General features: G+C 37.7%; 1 pseudogene; it reads right to left on the bottom strand.

Moving 5' to 3' along the window:
• Positions 1–7,087: 7,087 nt before the first annotated feature.
• On the bottom strand, positions 7,088–7,958 carry LOC138429367 (olfactory receptor 4C46-like; annotated as a pseudogene).
• Positions 7,959–15,237: the final 7,279 nt, after the last annotated feature.

Genomic DNA, 15,237 nt, shown 5'->3' with positions numbered 1-15,237 from the left:
ATTCACTCTCCAAGATCCATATATTTTAGGCAACAGGAAAAATGAGAGAGTTGAAAGTGTATATTTTGAGAATCACCATCCTTGGATCTTTCAAGGTTTGACATTGGCAGTAATCTCTTCAACCCCTCCAGAGATGTGATTCAGCTTTGATTTACTATTTTCCTAGGTAGGACAGTAGCAGTGTCTTACACTTGGCTTTTCCTGACATAATGTCTCTTACTTCACAGGTTAGCCAAATAATTCTGTCAGTTGCTAAAAATATCTCTTCCAATTATGCATTCTGGAGTTGAAATAACCATGGCATGAGTTCCATGATCACTGGGCCCACTGTAAATAGACCTGAGCTAAAATTCCATTGATCACCAGACCTCCATATACTCTTACTCTGATTGAGGAACTACAGTACTGCTTTGGATATCTTGGAATAAGTTTCAGGTAAAAGCCAGTGTTCTGAAAGATCTGATTATTTACTTTTCCGCAGTGCATAGTTAACCTGATAAAAGGTTGGAGGTCCAAATCTGAGGGAAAGATACGTTATAAAATTTTAGCAAGGTACCAAAGTCCTTCTTCAAAGGTACTGAATCACCCCCCCCCTTTTTTTTTTCATAGCATTCTGAATCTGTAAACTGGCTCAAGTCTGGGAATTGAATTTGATGACATTAATTTCTCTTTTAATGATTTGAGCCATATATTTGTTTATGTAATCTCGAATTTTCTGCTGACACAGTTCAACTGAGAATTGAGTAAGCATCCTCTCTATTTTACTCTGGGAATACCATGAGCAGCTAGACAACACTCTAAGTCCTCTTCTGCTGATTATTCTGATTGTCATTTTGACTCTATCTTTTGGTTGGCTTCAGAGGTTCTTTTAAAGAATTCAAGATGTAATCCACAGGTTGGTAGCAAACACCAGTTTATTAAGTATTTAATCTGGTACCATTCAAGGATCAAAATGAAAGGAAATAAGTGAATTTGAAATAGCACATAGTAAATGAATCTCAACAGTCAGGTGTAAAGCACCTACTTCTGGGTCTTAGAAGCAGTTAGGTCCAGTGGTCAGCACACCTGAATCCCTGAGAGACCACCATCCATGCATCCATGCATGGAGGGGACCTCACCATGAGTCTGGGAGCCCACAGTTTTATATTTTAGAAAGTTCTTTGTTCTCAAAGAAGTTCGAAGAGTTTGGGCATGGGAGAAGTGGAAAACAACCTGGTCCGCCCTTGACTGGCCAGACCAGAGGAGGAAAACAGGGTATCCCCAACCTGTAGGGAACAAGGTATAAGGAAGGTTGGGACGTGCTTGCAAACAAGACTCTCAACCAGGGTTGAACATTCTTGCAAACGAGATGTTCTGCCCAGTGTAGGGAAAAAAGTATAAGGAAGGTTGGGAAGTGCTTGCAAACAAGATTCTCAACCAGGGCTGAACATTCTTGCAAATGAGATGTTCAGTCAAGAATCCTTTGTTTGTTTCCGTGGGAAAAGAACATTTCTTGCACACAAGGATGTTTCTCTGATTCCTCAAAAGGAACAGACCCAGGGACAAAACGGATTCTAAGTTGATAAGGAAGTTCTCAAAACAAAGTCTTAGCTGCAGTAAATAAGTTAAGGTAAAGGTTATCTCGCCCCATACCTGCGCACTGTATAGTCGCTGAATTATGGTGTTTGGCAACTTGCCCTGTAGACTGTTGTGCAAAAGATATAGAGTAAAGCAGCTGCAAGAAGTGAGAGTTGTGAAGTAAAATGATTCTAACCACTCTGCAGTGTTGGTGTTTCATTCCGTCGCCAGCACCAACCCTTACTTGTTGGAAGCCAGCGTGAGGAACTCCACCCATGGCAAAGGTCATGAGGAAACAAGCTTGGCATACACAAAGGCGTGATCAAGCCTCAGGAAACCCCCTGTTCCCTAGCATCTACCCCCAAAACCAGAGTACTTTACGGGGAGCTCTCCCCCATAACCATTTCTCTCAGAGAAGGAGTTAACTTGCAGCTCCACTTAATAAAAATTCCTGGGCGTGATAAGAGTGTTTCAACTTATGAACTCTGAAGGTTCTCTGGCCTGTCTGATCAGGCTCATCCAGCCGCATGTGATTGTTTACAGCCTCCCAACTGTGAGAGGCATGGGATGTTTCAATACTTTCTAAATACAGACTCTTTTGAGAAGTTAGAAGATCATTAGTGTAGTATTAGTAGGTTGATTAGGAATTATATTGGTGAAGGGTTTTTTCATTTGTCCTTCCAATAATTACTGCTAATTCCCTGCCCTGGGTGTGACAAGGATGTCTCAGGTCACACCTCTTTGCTGACAGACTAGCTCATGTGTGTGACAACCTCTCAACCATAAACAGCACAGAGAGTTTGGAGTATTAGCAGAGGGCTTTTTTCATTGATGAGTCAATGATTGCCATCAGGCCTCCATATCCTTAGGCACCTGGGAATATAGTGATCAATGCATTTGGAATATAGAAAAGGAAATATAGTAGTTTTTTATGTTAGCAATACTAGACTTTTTGAGTTAATGAATCTTCTCTTTTGTTATAGATCACTGTACTTTGTTATAAATCACTATAAATCACTGTGTCCTTGCTATGCAAAAATGTAACTTTATCACTATCTTAAAACAAAATAGATCTTAAGGGGAACATTGGTGAAGGGTTTACATTTGTTGAGCCAATATTTGCTGCTAAATCTCCATATTCCTGTCCTTATAATGAATATAACTAGCATATAGGAGAAATAAGTATTAACCTTTATGATTAATCATGTTAAACCTTAGGTTAAGTAAATTCCTTTCTTAATTGTAACTCACTACACCCTCACCCTATAGGAATGCAACTTTATTTGGAGGGTGGCACCTGATTTAAGAAAAAAGTCACCCCTGGAAAAATAAGTTTTCTGGTTAACTGACCGGTATCAGAAAGGGCCATAAAATGTCAGCAGACCTCATGGCTAAAAGATGATGAAACTCATAAGACCTTTGTATAATTTTGTATGAAGCACCTGATTGTGACAAGGGTCAGGTCTGCTGACCCCTGCGTGACTCTGTATTCATCCCTATGTATAACAAAAAGGTATATAAACAAACTTGAAAAATAAAGAAATCGAATCAGTTTCTGGAAAGACTGATTCCCCTGTGTCGTTTCTTTTTCGCTCCCCTTTTTCCTGGCTGAATTCCCATCTGAAATGTGGGTACTCACCAAGCCTGCTAATTCTGCCTGGGCTTCTGAGATCAGACCGGGGAGGCCTCAGTGCCTCCTCTCCTTTGGGAAAATGGAAAGACGCCTGTGGCTTACGTAGGTGGTGATTGGGATTCCATGTAAACCAGTTATTCAGCCTCTTTTCTCCACTAATTCCCATACTACACTATCTGTTTCTAATCTCCGCCTATATCTGTAATTAAATAAGTTTTTTTTTTTTTTCCAGGACGCCGACTCTGTCCCCACCTTCGAATTCCCTGGATCCACCGTGGCTGGACCCTGGCACTTACTCTTCCTGATCTTTATCTAGTCTTCAAGTTTGTCCCCTCTCTTGGCTGGTGTTTTTATGATGTTCCCATTCTTCAGTGTGTTTTAAGTACATAAGTTGTTCAAGTACAAGTAATGTTTAAGTACACAAGTTGTTTGGGTACAAGCAATGAACACACTACATCAGGTCACCATCTGGTGCATGCTTCATCAAAAGAGCAACCGAATGGGGTAGAAACATTAAATTATTAACGATAGCACTACACTTTACTGCCCATTAGAGTAACTAAGCCCACCTTGCCTTTGGGGTTGAGTGCCACTACTTGGTAACTATTCCCCAGGACCAAATCACTCTTAAAACATTCGAATTTGCAAACCAGAAACCAGAGGGCTGGCATATAGAAAAGAGCCCATCTCAGAGTTTCTCAAGAAAGCCAAACTCCGCCCCCCCCTTCAAATTTGTCTCTAACAGTTGTGATGAAAGTATTGTGTTCTACCTTCCCAAGGAGGTTTAGTAGATCTTCCATAACAAGTTTGCTTATGTTACAGTCTCTTCATGTTAATCTCTTCCTCTATATCACATCAAAGCAGTTTGAACATTTCTAAGCTGCTCATTTGATTCATATCTTTTTTTAAATTTTTTATTTAATTTAAAAATCTTTAATTCTTACATGCGTTCCCAAACATGAACCCGCCTCCCACCTCCCTCCCCATAACATCTCTCTGGGTCATCCCCATGCATCAGCCCCAAGCATGCTGTATCCTGCGTCAGACATAGACTGGCGATTCGATTCCTACATGATAGTATACATGTTAGAATGCCATTCTCCCAAATCATCCCACCCTCTCCCTCTCCCTCTGAGTCCAAAAGTCCGTTATACACAGCTGTGTCTTTTTTGCTGTCTTGCATACAGGGTCGTCATTGCCATCTTTCTAAATTCCATATATATGTGTTAGTATACTGTATTGGTGTTTTTCTTTCTGGCTTACTTCACTCTGTATAATCGGCTCCAGTTTCATCCATCTCATCAGAACTGATTCAAATGAATTATTTTTAATGGCTGAGTAATACTCCATTGTGTATATGTACCACAGCTTTCTTATCCATTCATCTGCTGATGGACATCTAGGTTTATAATAGCCAGGACATGGAAACAACCTGATTCATATCTTAGACACCAAAAAGAAAATCCTGTTAAAACTTTTCTTACCTCCTCCAGTTGCTATGTCAAATGCAGGATCTCTGCTTAGTGGAGGCTTCCCTGGTGGCTAACTAAGTCAGCAAAGAATCTGCCTGCAATTTAGGAGATTGACTGCAGTGCAGAAGACCTGGGTTCCATCCCTGACAGGGGAAGATCCCCTGAAGAAGGAAATGACAACCCACTCCAGTATTCTTGCCTGGGAAATCCCATAGACAGAGGAGCCTAGTAGTCTACAGTTCATGGGGTCGGACACAGCTTAGAAACTAAACTACCACCACTGTTTAGTGAGCACATATCAGCAAATCAGGCCTGATCAAAGTTTATGACTTTTCGACTTTTATCCATTCCCTCATATTTCCTGGATTTATGATACAAATCATTAGAGCCTTTCTTACTCGCTGCAGCTGTAACAATGAATATAAATCCTAGTGTGCAATGCTACATTTTGCTGTATATTTTGTGTGAGTTTTTAACCTTTCCTTATATTTACACTGATTTATTCAGTATCTACTGTGGAGATTGAAGGTGGGAGGAGAAGGGGACAACAGAGGATGAGATGGTTAGATGACATCACCAACTCAATGGACGTGAGTCTGAGTAAACTCTAGGAGTTGGTGACAGACAGGGAGGCCTGGCATGCTGCAGTCCATGGGGTCGCAAAGAGTCGGACATGACTGAGAGACTGACCTGAACTAAACTGATTCAGTATTTATCGTAAACCAGATGTTGTGCTACTTGCAGAAACTATTCTTAGCAAGTAGGTAACTATTATAAAGAATATGACATTGAATTTATTTAATAAAGCAAAATTTCTGTCTGACATTAAACTATATTTTAATTGAATATTACTCTTTTTGATGGTTTATCAGGATAAGATCATGACATAAGCAAAGCAAAATGATTCTAAAAGCAACAAGAAAATTTGGAAATATGGTGTAATATAACTTACATACCCCTTAGAGTTTAAATGACCTATTAGTTTGAACCCCTAAACGCTGGGAGCCATGTTAGGCATTACTGACAAAATGGAGGCACGCCCCCAAACCCCCTCCCCTCACTCCACAGGCACGGTCCCAGGATGAAGGAGTTAGCTCTTGTGATTCTGACTTGTTTCTTCCTTTCTTCGGTTGATTTGGCTGGAAAGAATGTTCAGGTGCTTGAAAGAAGCATGAGAAAGCACAAGGCCTTCTGCAGTTGTGCCCAGAAAATAATCTATAAAATAACCATTGACATTTGTTCCAGGATCTTTACAAAGAATGTCCCAAGATGAGCACGTAGGCTGCAGCTTGAGGCCATGGGAAGGATTGTTTTCTGAGACCTGTTTGTGAGGGAAATATTTATGGCAAAAGTAGTTTGCTGAGTTTAGGGTTTAGGAATAATTAAGAATAGCTAGAAGCTTTTTTAGGAGATAGTGATCTTAAGATGCTAGGGGCAAGCAGGATTTAGAAAGATAAGAAATAAACTGAAGAGTGTGGCATGAGTTACAATGTAATCACAAGTTGAGTATAGGACACATAACAGAAAGTAGATAATAGATAGTAAAGCCAATTCTGAGAGAATCACTGAAGCAGGAACTCTGTTGGTAGGACAACAATGATTTCTGGAGACAGTAATTCTGGGTGGGGGTAACTGAAAATGTCAAACCTCTGACCTAATGCTTTGGTCAAAGTATAAAAGAGAACCTGAAGCTTGAAATAAGCATGTAGTTCCATACTATGAGTCAGACTACATCATTGTCCACCAACATCGCTCACCCCTTAAGGCTGATTTCCTGGCTGCTGGAGATGGATCCCGGCACCTAAACTAGTTATATACCATATATAAAATCATATATATTTGTATGTGTGTGTGTGTGTGTGTGTGTGTGTGTGTGTTTCAGCACAGTGCCTGTCTCAAAAAATGGAAGTAATAATGTAGCTATGTGTCCTTTCATTATCATTGCCTGGCAGCACAGCTCAGCAGCTGATAACAGTCTGAGAGATCAGCTAAATAAAGCTAAATAATCTTCAATATTTCTCTTTTGGAACTTTCCTCTTTCTGCTTGCTTTCCTACCTGTAAAATGAGGGTAGTAGCAATGTCGACTTCATTGGCTTGTTATAGAGATTACTGCTAAATATGAGTGTTTTTTTAATTTATTTTATTTTGTTTTATAAGAATGAGTTTATTAATCCACATACACTGATGAAACTATAAAAATAAGCCTCAACCTGGTAGAATGTTCCAAACATGCAAAAGTAGTCTCCTGCTAAGTTTTCCCTGACTTTACTTGTACCCATTTCTTCTCCTCCTTGCAGAATCTATGATATACACTGGCTATTTATTTTCCTTTTATCTCATAAGTATTCTTTGCTGAAAGCATCAGCAATGTCCTTTTGACCTTTGCATTAGTAGAATCAATGCTGGGCTTCCTGTAAATTTTATCTATCTATCACCTGAAATCACTTTTCTATTACACAAATTCCTAATGGCATTTTTCATCTGGTCATTTCTCTACTGGGCATAGATTAAGGGATTTAACATGGGAGTTATTATTGTATAAAACACAGTAACAATTTTATCAATCAGAAAAGTAGTTGCTGGTCTCAGGTACACAGAAATGCAGGGCACAAAGCATATGAGACACACGTGGCCAGGGCCTTGTGCCTAGCCTCCAAACTGTGTGTCCTTAGGGAGCACGCAATGACCACATAGGAGCCCAACAAGAGGAGGAAGTTTAACAGATAGAGGAAACCACTGTTGGCAGCAATGAAGAGCTCTTAGAGTGTGGGTATCAGTGCAGGGAAGTTTGAGCAAAGGGTTCAGTTCACACATAAAATGATCTATGACATTAGGGCCACAGAAGGGTAAGTGGAAGATGATGAGGATCTGTATGGTTTCATGAAGAAATATTCCCACCCATACCACTCCAATTAGCAGCCAACACAACTGCCAGTTCATGATGGTCGTGTAGTGCAATGGCTTGCAGATGGCCACATAGTGGTCATAGGCCATCACAGTGAGCAGGATAATATCAGCACCTCCAAATAAGCGTTCCCCAAAGATATGAGTCATGCATCCATTGAAAGGGCTGGCTTTTGTTTAATTGAGGGAATCTACAATAAATTTCAGGTTATTGACCTGAAATTGGGGACCCCAGTAATGAGCTGGTTGTGATGGTGACCAAAGTGAGCACATTCCCTACCATGGAGACAATGTAGACGACCAGAAACACAGCAAGTATGACTTTCTGCAGCTTTGGATTATGTGTGAGTCCCAGTAGAATAAACTCTGTCACATTATTCCTCTTCTCCATGTATATTATATTATGATTAATTACATAATCTGAAAAAAATTATATTAGCTCAATCTTGAATTCATTATCCTTTCTGTGTAATAAATGCCAAATTCTATTGAGTTCTGAATTCTGAAGAGTATTTTTTTTCTTTTGATAAAGGAAGTAAATATCTCTGATCTCTTGAAGTTAACTCAAATCTTCTCCTAAGATATGTTTATAGTTGGAGACATGAGGAACACTATGGACACACAGCAGTAGACCATCTGTGCACATTTAATCATTTGAGATGACCCAGAGCCTAATGTGAACCAACAGGTCTTACACATAGTAGTAGCAAAGCTTCCCAGGTGGTTCAGTGAGAACGAATTTGCCAGACAATGCAAGAAAAATAGGAGAGGCAGCTTTGATCCCTGAGTTAGGAAGATTCCCTGGAAAAGTGAATGACAACCTCTCCATTTCTTGCCTGGAAAATTCAATGAACAGAGAAGCCTCATGATCTACAGTCCATGGGGTCATAAAGAATCGGACATGACTGAGTGAGCACATAGTAGTAGCTAAGCCCAAGAGGTTGAAAATCGATGTAAAAGTTATGAATGGCTAATGGATTTTCTCCCTACTCTTAGGAAATGGGAAACCATGTAAGGTAATTGAGAATGTGAGTAAAAGGATAAAGACAGATTTGAGAAACAAGGAATGTTGCATATAAATCCAGTAAATATATTTGTGTGGTTTGTATGATAGGAGGATGAAAGACAGAAAAGAATACAATAATTAGACTATATATGAGCTGACACAAATTGTGGTAGATCATTGTTGTGGGACAGTAATGAAAAGATACAGGAGTGACTGTAACAAAATTAACATCCTTCCTATAAATTTCCCTAATCCAATAATTTATAGATATACTTTTAATGATAGATTACTATATGCATGTCATGGTTGTGTGCATGCTAAGTTGCCACAGTCATCTCTGACTCTTTGCGACCCCATAGACTGTAACCCAACAGGCTCCTCTCTTCATGGGACTTTCCAGGCAAGACTGCTGGAGTGGCTTTCCATTTCCTTCTCCAGGCGATCATCCTGACCCAGTGATCAAACCCACATCTCAATTCTCCTGCATTGGCAGGTGGGTTCTTTACCACTAGTGCTTCTTCATACTGTGCAGTGATAGAAAAAAAAAAGGGGGGGCATGCCAAGTAAACAGAGATCAATGGGAATTTAAGCTTAGAGCCTCAGTCTAGATGTGTGGCTGTTAATACTGGTGAGCAGGCCCATCTGGGCAGTGACCATTGGGGACAGCTGGGAACAAATGCATTCTCAACATTGCCAATGAGAGTTTCAGGCAGGAAAAGCTTCCTAGGCCCTCCACATAATGACCCACCTTTGCTCTAACAACCCCATTTCTAGGAGTTTATCCTGAGGAAGCAGATAAAGGGACAAATAGCTGTGTGCAAAGATGCTGGCTATAGAGCTATTTACAAGATCAGCAAATGTCCCATCATGAGGACTGGATTTAATGACTCACAGAATAAGAGGCAGCTATTAAAGTGATGAACACAGACAGATAAACCAGACAACAGGAAAAGGACGAGGCAGAAGCACACACACACACACACACACACACACACACACACACACACACAAAGGTGCCCATACTATTCAGTAACACTTAACAAATCAGCTGTACCTTATGACCCACTGCGGTTTCAAATAATACACTTATGCATACAAACCATCTAGAAAAATGAACATCCAGCCATTAACTGCAGTTCATTATTTCTGGAGAGAATGACGAGGGAGTTGGGGAGGGGTCAGAAAAGCAAAGGATGGTTCCTTTCCAACAAATACACTCCTGGACTGTTAGTATACGAAGTCGCAAATAATCAGAGGCTAAACATGTGATATTAGTAAACTACTAAAAAAAAGTGTGTTTGCAAATGATGCACAAATAAATATGTACCTTAAGAATGAACCATTCAGCTTTCAAACACAGACAGAGCTATATGCGAGGAGTCATCCATGTAGACAAGTGGTCTGGGATAAATCTATGTGAAAGGTATCATTCCATTCATATAGCAGAAATAATCATAGCACACCATAGCGATAATTATGTCATTAACTTAATTTGACAAATGAAAAATTCGAATCTCATCAAGATGAAGAAATTTGTAAGAACAAATTCTCTAATCTACCTTTATTTTGCCATCATATACTTTTTTAATAATTAAGACTAATCATGACATTGGAAACAAAATTTAAATACACTTCACACACAAAAACACATCAACACGATTATTAATTGATACAAACCATGACTTGTTTAGTCCAAACATGGTTATGTAGAACTCTTCTTTGGAGCAACTGCTATGCATAATATGGGTCTCTTTGTCTTCTTTGACTTTCCTAATGGCTCAGATGGTAAAGAGTCTGTCTACAATGCAGGAGACCTGGGTTCGATCCCTGGGTTGGGAAGGTTCCCTGGAGAAGGAAATGGCAACCCACTCTAGTACTCTTGCCTACAAAGTCCCATGGACAGAGGAGCCTGGTGCAGGCTACTGTCCATGGGGTCGCAAAGAGTTGGACACTACTGAGAAACTTCACTTTCTTTCTATCACTTTGATGTCCTCAAAATTGGAGATGACTGTTCCTCAGTTTAATGTAGGGTTAATATTTTTTTTCTGTATTATTGCCAAAAAAGCCAATTCTTCCTAATCCTCTGAGAAAAATAGTCATCAAATGGGTAAATTTCCTCTGTGTATCTTCAGGGGTGTGCTGGATACATTTATATTCATATAACAGTCTGTGAGTGGGATTAGTCTTCTCACGATATTAGAAGAAATAAAAATATAAGGTTGCAAGAAATGCACCCCAGACCAAGAAGCTGCAGGTGGGAAAAGGTAAGATTCTAATCTGGGTTTCTAATTCCAAAACTAATATGCTCAGTTACTGGGATTATCATTTTCAACATTTTTCTGAAGAATGAGGTGAATTCTTTATTTTACAATTAAAAATAAATGTTAAAATTAAATTCTTTAAAATTGCTATTGGTTTTGAAAAGTGTTAAAACATAATTACTATATACATAAACTCATATCAATGGACATGAGTCTGAGCAAGCTCCAGGAGATGGTGAAGGACAGGGAAGCCTGGCATGCTGCAGTCCATGGGGTCGCAAACAGTTGGACACAAGTGAGAAGCTGAACAACAAAAATATACATAAAGTAACAATCTTTCCTAAGCATCACCAATATTGAAGAACTTACCTTCTGCTCTTAGATCATGTTAATGATATTTGAGGGTATTCAGAACTAATCGCATCTTCAAACTGACCTCCTCTTAGGATAAGGAACTTCCAATAAGAAAGATGCAACTCATACAGAAAGAAGCTATTCAGATAACTCAATATCAAATCAATAGGCAATAAATCTTTCTATATGTTTACATATTTCCGTCTAGCCTAAAGAGTCAATGAAATTTCACAGAAAACCTGGAACTTGAGCTTAGAATAAATTGATATAGAAAACCATGGAGAAATGATCATCCATGGATGTTCTACTCCAGAAATCATCAGGCAGAAAATATGGTGGAAACACCTTCAAATGGATATTTCAACTCTTGACAAGTTTTTCTCTGGAAATGTAAATAACAGATAAAGACATTTGCAATTGCATGTGTGGATATTTAACAAGGTTCCAATATACATTCAAGGACTTTGTCTTATAGCTGCTCTTTTCTTTCCCAAGAACTAATTATCTGCTTTGATGGAAAGGCTTTTTCTTAGAAGCAGGTATTCTGAAGAGACATGCTTGAGAAACACTCATTCTTGAGTGGGTAGTTGTATTCCCTGCACTTGCAGCTAAAATAGGTGAATTCCCTTTATATGAGCCTGGTTTTCTAAGGACAAATGCCATGTGAATTACAAGGAGAGCAGTATTTCAGCCTTGGGACCTACGATGTAGTTAATTTGTGCACTCATGTCAGAGAGAGAACTTTCTTATTATCAGTATCAAATTCCTGGAAACCTAGTACTGATTTGTTGAGAGCTGGAGCAGTGAGGCCATAAAACTAATGGCAGCCATTTAAAAGTATTTGAATACAAAACTTGTTTTTCACAATCATTAGAAGGCTATGAATATAGAGAAACTCTAAAAAGTTTCCAGTAAGTTACGTCTGGGATGGTTGTGATAGTCATTATGGAATACTAAGTGACATTACACATGTGGATAGTTACATAAAACAAAGGAAATTCTGGTTTCAAAATGAATTATTTGACATCTCTGTCCCTTGGTATCATTTTGGTCATTCTAGGAAGTAGGTAGTGATAAATTATTGAGGTTTTACTTTGCTTTCTCGATAACTACTGAAGCTGATAATTTGTAATGTTATAGGCAATTTCTATACCTTTTTTCAAAAGGTTTTTTTTTAAGACCTCTGTGCAATTTGAAATGGGAGTTCTTGGTTTCTCATCACTAAATTGTAGGTGGTATATATGTATGTACTCTAGATATAGTTCTTCTTTCATATATATGCATCATATATAAAATGAATTTAAATATATAATTTTCACAGAAATTTATATATAATGTAAAATTTTATGCATGTGAATGTAGATACAACTTTTTCCTACTCTGTGAATTGCCTTTTTATTTTTAAAATGTATTATCTCTAATGATCAGAAGATTTAGAATATTAACAATGTTCAACTTTTTAGTTTCTTTATGGTTCTTGATTGTAGGATTTTAAAATAATTTTTATAGGTTTAGCTTTGACCTCTTGATCTATGACTCATTTTGAGCTAATTTTCGTCTATAGCATGAGGTAGTGGTTGAGGTCCCTTTATTCATATAAGGATATCCAATTGATGTGGTATAATTTGTTGAAAAATATATTATTTCTGATTCAATTATTTTGATATCTTTGTAAAACTTTTCATCTATTTAAGTCTATTTCTGGACTTTCTATTATGTTTTAGTGATTTTTATGTTTATTCTTATATCAATACTTCACAACCTTGCTTTCATTTAGTTGTTTTTATATTTTTATTTTATATTAAAATACAATTTATTATCAATGATGTGTTAGTTTCATGTATGCAGCAAAGTGATTTAGTTATACCCATACAATCATCCTTTGTTTTTAAAATTATTTTCCCATTTAGACTATTACAGAATATTAACCAGAGATCCCTATGCTATACAGTAGGTTCTTGATAATCTATTTTAAATATAGTAGCATGTAAATGCCAATTCCAAACTCACAGTCTATCCCTCCCCTCCCCGCTTTTTCCCCTGCTTATCATAATTGTTTTCTCTAAGTCTCTGAGTGTTCCTGTTTTATAAATAAGTCTATTTGTATCTTTTAAGATTCTGGCATATAAGCCATATCATATGATATTTGTTTTTATCTGTCTGACTTACTTTACTTAGTATGATAATCTCAGGTCCAACCTTGTTGTTGTAATCGGTATATTTCATTCTGTTTAATTGCTGGGTATATTTCTTTCCCAACAAAGGTCTGTCTAGTCAAGGTTATGGTTTTTCCAGTGGTCATGTATGGATGCGAGAGTTGGACTGTGAAGAAAGCTGAGCACCGAAGAATTGATGCTTTTGAGCTGTGTCGCTGGAGAAAACTCTTAAGAGTCCCTTAGATTGCAAGGAGATCCAACCAGTCCATCCTAAAGGAGACCAGTCCTGGGTGTTCATTGGAAGGACTGGTGCTCAGGCTGAAACTCCAATACTTTGTCCACCTCATACAAAGAGTTGACTCATTGGAAAAGACTCTGATGCTGGGAGGGATTGGGGGCAGGAGGAGAAGGGGACAACAATGAATGAGATAGCTGGATGGCACCCCCAACTTGATGCGTATTAGTTTGGGTGAACTCCGGGAGTTGGTGATGGACAGGGAGGCCTGGCATGCTCTGATTTACGGGGTTGCAAAGAATCGGACACACGTGAGCGACTGAACTGAACTGAACGGACATGAGATTGAGGAAACTCCAGGAGACAGTGAAGGACAGGGAAGCCTGGCATGCTGCAGTCCATAGGGTCACAAAGAGTCAGACATGACTTAGAAACTGAGCAACAAAAGTAATTTTAAAACTAATAAAATTAGAAAATATTTCTTAGAAAGTAAATATTTGCAGAAGCATGGATGGACCTACAGATTATCATATTAAGTGAAGGAAGTTAAACCGAGTAAGACAAATAATTATATCACTTATGTGGCATCAAAAGGTAATACAAATTCATTTATTTACAAAACAGAAATAGATTCACAGACATGGAAAACAGGCTTCTGGTTACCAAAAGGGAGAGGAAGGGGGGCAAATTAGGAATTTAGTTTTGGCATATACACATGAATTCCCTGGTGGCTCAGACAGAAGTAACTGACAATACTTTTTTGAAATTTGTGAAGGAAGATACAGTTTCAAAATTATGTGGAATAGAAACTCATATTCAAAGAAAGAACACAGGTGGAGAACTTATTCTACCAACATTCAAGATGAACTATAAAGCTCCCATAAGTTAAATTGTGTATTCTTGAAATGTAACAGAATGTTTATAAGTAAATATATATGTATAAACTTTAACAAAATATCAAAGTTATTCAGTGCAGAAAGAATAGCTTTCTGAACAAATGCTTGATCAATTGGATATCTATATGCATAAAAATATGAGCCTAAATCACTACCACACTTTATACACAAAAATTAATACAAATTAATTAGAGGTCTAGAAGTTACCTCTAAATATAAAAACATTCTAGAAAAAATGACCGACCTTGAGGTAGACCAATGTTTATGATATATGATGAAAAGCATAAAGCATAAAACAACATAAAAAATTAAAACCTGTCAAGTTGTCCTGCAAACCCAATATATCATCCTCATTTTTAAAATAAAAGGAAATTCACAAAAGAAATAAAGAAAAGAAAAGAAAATCCACAAATTAGGATTATATATATATATACAATATACATACATTTGACCATCATTTTTATAAATAAATATATTTATATATATGAAACATTTACATGGCAAACATATCTAGAATATGTAGAAAGCACTAACAACTAAGTAATAAGAAACAAAGACCTACTATTTTTAAATTCTGGAATGAACTGAAAAATAAACATCTTCCTGAAAAGATATACCTATAAAAATATTTTCAAAATTCTCAACACTAATAGCAGGAAAAGTGAATTATAATGATAGTTATCACCGCATACCTCTTAGAATAACTGAATGACAGATACTCCAAAGTGATCAGAATGTGGAAAAGTATTTGTGCTTGATTTT

The sequence above is a fragment of the Ovis canadensis genome, chromosome 24 (genome assembly GCF_042477335.2).
Source record: "Ovis canadensis isolate MfBH-ARS-UI-01 breed Bighorn chromosome 24, ARS-UI_OviCan_v2, whole genome shotgun sequence".
Lineage (NCBI taxonomy): Eukaryota > Metazoa > Chordata > Mammalia > Artiodactyla > Bovidae > Ovis > Ovis canadensis.
Note: the sequence above shows the minus strand (reverse complement) of the source record. Positions and strands in the feature narration are given on the sequence as shown.